This window comes from Oryza sativa, chromosome 10 (genome assembly GCF_034140825.1).
Source record: "Oryza sativa Japonica Group chromosome 10, ASM3414082v1".
Lineage (NCBI taxonomy): Eukaryota > Viridiplantae > Streptophyta > Magnoliopsida > Poales > Poaceae > Oryza > Oryza sativa.
The window spans coordinates 7,430,470-7,436,469 of NC_089044.1; the positions used below are offsets into that span (position 1 = coordinate 7,430,470).

Genomic DNA, 6,000 nt, shown 5'->3' on the forward strand with positions numbered 1-6,000 from the left:
TAGTAATAAAATTGCTTAATCATTCCATATTGAAAAATATGTGTAAAAATGTTCAGTCATTAAAAATACGAGTATCATGTTCCTTTTACGTGCATATTAACACATATAATCAAGATTATGATGCATATTATTTTTACATTCAATCATCCATATCAACCATTAAAAAAAAATCTCCCGTGGGTAAGAAACTACATAACGTAGGAGGAAAACAATACGCATCTCCCATGATTATATATACAAGTGAATATATGTATATAAAATTTCAATTATTGTAATATGTGGATAGCAATTTTTTTTACCACGGATGAAATATCAATAGTTATTTTTTTACTGATAGACATGAGTACATAAAATGGAGAGGTCTATTGACCACGACGTAGCATGATAGAATTGAATCATTAAAAACAGTAGTTATGTTTTTACTCCACTGTCCATTGTTACACGAGGGAAAATATGCAGTGTAAATTATATGCATAGTGGAAATCTAAAAACTACTGCTGTTAGCTCAAAAAAATAGACGTTTGAGATTTATCCATGTCATTATGAGTAAAAATTTTACTCGCAAATTTACTCATGAGTAAAATTTTTATTAGGAGTTAAACTTTTACTCATGGTGACATGTACGAATATCATATATCCATTTTTCGATCCAATATCAGTTTCTAGGTTTCTACTACACATGTGGTTTGCATTACATATTTTTCCATCACATGCGGATTGTGTAGTGAATCACATGTATAAAAATGGTTACACAAGGTGATTCACATGAGTATGAGTTAAGAAGATGTGAGATGTTGTAGATCTTTATCCATTTTGTCAAGTCTCCTGAATGTGTAATACATTTGGTCTCCGCCTTCGAGTGGTTTGACGGGCACATCTTAGGCTGAAGTTGACTGGCAGGCTAAAGGCCCAACAATGTCTCTAATATTCTTCTCTCGAGGCGGGCATCTACTTCTATTTCACCATGGATCTTATATGGAAGGAATAGAGGGTGCATGGGTTAATGGGGATGGCATATGGCTTGGAAATTTGTTAAAAGAGAGAATGTGTTTGGGCAAACAAAAGATGACTTCCAACAGATTTTTCTGCAAGGTGATATTCTTCAAGCTGGCCATATTGCCCTGGCAACAGGTTTGGTTAGCACACCTTCTTTTCACCATTCTATTGGACCTGCAATGGTGCATCCATCCAAATCCAACTTGCAATGGTGCATCCATCCAAATCCAACTTGTCTACTAAAGGACAAAGTTGGTTTGATCTTTTACAACCATGGGTAAAGCAGGGATTGATTGTCGGTGTCACAATGCAAATTCTTCAACAGGTAAATATATGTCATATAAAATATTTAATGTACCACATTGATGGTTTTAAGTAAATGTTTGTGTGGGTAATTTATGAGATTTTCTATTTACCATTTTATTTGTAGCTTGCTGGAATTAGTGGCATTCTCTACTACACTCAAATACTTGAGCAAGCTGGAGCTGGAATTTTGCTAAAATGGTTTAATGTTAGTTCTTCTTCATTATCTATTTTGACGAGTGCTCTAACCACCTTGATGATGCTTCCTTCTATTGGTGTTGCAATTAAATGCATGGATCGTAATGGAAGAAGGTCAGCGTGATGTTTTTTTAATAGGTTTGGTATTGTGAAATACATATATTAAAATATACTAATTTTGCTAATTGTGCAGATCTCTTCTTCTTTACACAATACCAATGTTGATAGTATCACTTATTATATTGGTTGTGGTCAATGTTATGAACTTAAAAGCGATGTTTGGAGCTATTTTATCCATATAATAATGGGTTAATTGGATCCATGCCACTGCAACTTTGCGAAATTAAAAAAATGCCACTACTATTCGTCATATCGGCTACATGTCACTAGAAATTTCTAAAATTGGAACCATGCCACTCCCGTCCCTTCTTCTGTCTCTTTTCTCACGCTGTCTCTGTTTCCATCCACATCCCCTCCCTTCTTCCTCATCTCCAGCGATTGAGCAGGACGGAGGAGGATGGGGTCCAGGCGAACCTCTGGTCCTCGATCATGTCGTCGGTGAGGCCGAACACCCTCAGCTCCTCCACCGAGTGGTGCACCAGCAGGCTGTACCTCCCGCCGGCGCCGGTCTGCATCACCAGCGCGCCGTCATTGCTGAGGTTGGCGAGGCCCTCGAACTGTGTCACTATCCACTTGTACCACCTCATGCTGAAAATGCAATGCCCCCTGGTCGACAAGCTCGACGTGCGCGCACGCCGAGAGCACGGTGAGGAACGTGACGTCATTCTGCCGGAGCCTGTCCACCCGCATCATCTGGTCGAACAGCGCCAGCGCCTCCGCGACGCGCCCATGCTGGCTGTGCCCGGACATGACAGTGGTCCACATGGTGATGTTCCGCGCAGCCACCGCCGCGAACACCCAGCGCGCGTCCTCGGGGCTGCTGCATTTGAAGTACATGTCGACGAGCGCGCTGTCGACGACGACGTTGCTGCCGCATCTTGTCCACGTCCTGGAAGTTACCAAAGTCCTGCTCCCGCAGCCGTGGCTCCTCCCGGACGCCGGCGATGCGGCGGGCCTCAAACGCTCGCCCCAGCCCATGCAGCGTCTCCAGCATGTGGCGGTAGGGAGTGCTCGGAGCCGTCACCGCCATCCTTGCCGTACTCGACGATGCGCTGTCCTTCGTCTTCTTTTGCAGTCGCCAGGGAGAAAGAAGTGGGAGATGGAAAAGGGGGAACGAGACGGTGTGAGAGAGGAGACAGAAAAAGGGATAAGAGTGGCATGGTTCCAATATTAGAAAATTTCAGTGGCATGTAGCCAATATGATGAATAGTATTGACATTTTTTAATTTCACAAAGTTGCAGTGGCATGGATCCAATTAACCCAATAATTTTATGTTTGTTGCTTTGTTATGGGATTTGGACCAATTCCCAATGTTCTTTGCTCGAGCTTTTTCCTCCTAGTTGTCATAACCGTTGTATTTCTACTTGTACATTGACATTTTGGATTATTTCCATTATTGTCACTTATGCATTTTCCTGTTATGCTAAGCTCCATAGGTCTTACTGGTGTTTGTGGGATATATGCTGATGTATGCATAGTCTCTTTTATATTCGTGTTAATTAAGTTGCATGAAATGAAGGGCAAGCCTCTTACGGTCATCGCAAATTCCTTAGCTGTTGGAGCAAAGCAATCAGTTAAACATAATGAGAACATTTAAATGAGGTCATCTTCATAATCAGTATCAAGCTCTTCTTAATTCTCCAAATCTGTTTTAGGTTGTTCTATATCACTTGACATGTTTTCATAACTAGTGAATTCAGGTGTATTAAATATATTGCCATGCATACTATCAAAAAGTGTGACAACAGGATCAAGCAAAAAGTGTGACAATAGGATCAAGCAAACTAGGTATAGGACTATGGTCACTTTCAACAATATTTTTTCCCTTGAATGGCCGAGCAAACCAGGTCACAACTTCTTCATGGCCATACAATTTGGTTGTTTCTGTGTTTGAAATTGATTCATCATCAAATTCATCATTATCATGACCAGTCATGTAATCTTCGAGGAGCAGCTGTCCTAGCACAGATGAGCGGCGACACGACACCGAGCAGAGGGGCGTCGCTGACACGGAGCCGCTGCTCGTCGCCGGTGCACCTGCTGCACAAGCACAGGGAAGATCCGCCGAGCGCACCGGCATTGCTGGGGTTCGCCGGAGAGGTCACGGACATGTACCCGGTGCCCGTGGCGCCGGTGGTGCAGCCGCATGGGTTTAACCGGATGGACTCAGACAAGAGGAGGGCAGCGTCCTCGTCAGCTATCCAAGTTGACATCGCCAATTCTGATTTCTCCTTCAGTGTACAATGGTGATGGCCGAAAGGTTTCTGTACTGAAGTTGTATAGCAGCAAATATAGGAGTACAATGTGTAGTTGGTACCCTACATATAGAGATTAGAAAAGCACAGCCGAATTTTTTAAGAAACAATAAAGGCATAGCCTTGTATAACATATTCTTTCGGAATAAAGATGCAGCAGCATTGGGGAACATCCAAATAATCTCCATCCTCTTTCGTCCAAATAATCTCCATCCTCTTACTATAAAACTACATGAAAAATTCTTGTTAATTCAAAATAAAAATGATAGTAATATTTAGCTGCAAAAGGTTCGAGCTGAAGGAGTCAACAATGTAGAAGCTGGACGATCCTATCGTAAGCCATTACTACTTATATTCAATACATGAAAGCTAAATGACATAAATCTGGATTTAGCTGCAAAATTGACCCTAGGAGCAGATAATTGATAGATTGGTAAGTGCTCCATGGCAGAGAAGTGTTTATAGGAATACTTCTCTAGGAGTAGCAGGGGTAAAGGTCGAAGAAAATTATAAATATACGAGGGTGAACAAGGTTCGGAGATAAACAACAACCGTTCCCCGGCAACGGTGCTAGAAATGCTTGTTTGTACTCCCTCCGTCCCAAAATATAACAACTTTTAGCCCTCAGAATTTGTCCTAAAATATAACAACTTCTCCACCAACATTCTCTTCCCAACCAATCACAACCCTCCACCATTCACTTTTCTCACATACCTCCACTACTCATCCAATTACAACCCTCCACTACTCACTTCTACCTACTTTCTTAATAACCGTGTCCAACCCTAAAACTTCTTATATTCTAGGACGGAGGGAGTATTTCTTATGGTCACGGATAAAATCCGCAAGCGCACGGACATACCGCTATAGCACTTCACCAAGGAGTATTCCAAGGTATCGAATTTTCACAGGGAACGTGTGTGTTCATCTCCTCTTCAATATCATCCAAGGACACAAAGCAAAAAATGGCAAAGGATTGAGAGGATTTACCAGTAAGGAACAGTGTCTACAGAAAGCTTAAATTTAATCATATCGCAATACTTTAGGCGCTGGCTTGCTCACCGCTACAAGATTGCGCTTTACTCCGTACCCGGATAGGGAGGACTACGGTGATCTTAAGGGCTGTTACCACCTCTATACCAACCTCTAACAAATGGTGCGATACGCAGCAATCGCTAGTAATTAACAACCTACACACTGTATCTATGCAATTAATTACTACTCTAGCGTTAAGTAAACACTAAAGTAATCACTATCTATTAATGAACAATAGTGATCAATGATCCAGTATGCTAATAGAAACTAGCTAAGAGATAATCCTCACAAAACAAATCTCAATTACTCGATAAAGATAATATCAATTAAAGCAGAGTAATTGAGAAGGTACAAAAGGTAAAGAGGAAAGTACCGAATACTCTGGAATTCCTCCGACTCTTTCTTCCTTACTCTCTCCTTATTTTAATGTACATAAAAAGATACAATAGAGCCTCTTATAATTATAAGCTCATGCTTGGTGTGTTGTGAATGAGGGAAGAGAAGGGTATTTATAGGTGGAGGTGCCTTGGGAGTGTGGAGATCCTCCATCTCTCCTCTTACCATCTGTTCTCCTGATGACGGTTGGAGCGTCGGAAACAGTCACAACCGTTATTGGGAGGTCGGTAGTAACTGCCTGCAAAAGATCGGGCTAAATGGAGCAGTTCATGGTTCGTCTGAACCCTAGCTGGCTCATTTGGCCCCCGACCTTCTCCTGGAGTTGGATCCCCTTTAGTATTTCTCTGGAGTTGGCCCATTTAAATATGATCTTATTGGGTTTGTGGGCCCAAGACTCCATAGACTTGGATATGGAAGTAATATTTTCCTTCTTTATGTATTGTTCTTCTCAACTTTAGTAGTTTGTCACCTGCATCCAAATATGCACCAACACTTGTGGAATTTGTTAGAAATAAACCCTACCACTATACTGGATATTTTATATTTTCAGTTTTATGCATGTATTGATGGTGTGAATTTGGTATGTAATAGCCATCAACAATAGTGAAGCTAAACTTTAATCTAAACAAAACCCAAGAAACCCTGAAAGGGTACCTAGCTATTTAAGGATATGGGTGGATGACAAAGGGGTCCTCA

At 41.5% G+C, this 6,000-nt stretch overlaps 1 long non-coding RNA gene across 1 annotated transcript; it reads right to left on the reverse strand.

Annotated features, from left to right (window-relative positions):
- Positions 1 to 3,323: 3,323 nt before the first annotated feature.
- LOC136353771 (uncharacterized) lies at positions 3,324 to 5,362 on the reverse strand. The gene is made up of 2 exons (XR_010737190.1): positions 5,282 to 5,362; positions 3,324 to 4,101 (listed from the first exon to the last, which is right to left on the reverse strand). It is a non-coding gene; the product is annotated as an uncharacterized lncRNA (long non-coding RNA).
- Positions 5,363 to 6,000: the final 638 nt, after the last annotated feature.